The following is a 541-nucleotide window of genomic DNA, read 5'->3' on the forward strand; positions in this document are numbered from 1 at the left end:
GCAGATGACCAGAGAGCCGCTGAATGAAGCCACTCTTGGCACGCAACTCCGGGACAAGCAGGCCCCAGGGAACGCCAGCCCCTCATCCCACCCGCTCCAGGTGCTGCCTCTTCCCAGCCGCCCCTCCCTGCGGGGCTGCAGGTGGGGGTCAGGGAGAGGGTCCCCATCATCAAACCAAGGGATATCCTGAGCTGGAAGGGACCCACAGGGATCACGGATGCAGCTCCTGGCCCTGCCCAGACACCCCAAAATCCCACCCTGGGCATCCCTGGCAGCGCTGTCCAAGCGCTCCTGGAGCTCTGGCAGCCTCGGGGCCGTGCCCATTCCCTGGGGAGCCTGGGCAGTGCCCAGCACCCTCTGGGGGAAGAACATTTTCCTCATATCCTTGCTAAATCTCCCCTAAATCACCCCCTGCCCTCCACGCTTCACCCCAAGAAGCCTCTCACACCCTCAAGGCACCCCCAGCTCTGGAACCCCCATTGGAGACGCCGCGTCCGCCCCCACCCTGGACCCCTCGCTGCGCACCCGCACCCCCCCCCAC

Source organism: Corvus brachyrhynchos, unplaced genomic scaffold (assembly GCF_000691975.1).
Source record: "Corvus brachyrhynchos isolate BGI_N302 unplaced genomic scaffold, ASM69197v1 scaffold72, whole genome shotgun sequence".
Lineage (NCBI taxonomy): Eukaryota > Metazoa > Chordata > Aves > Passeriformes > Corvidae > Corvus > Corvus brachyrhynchos.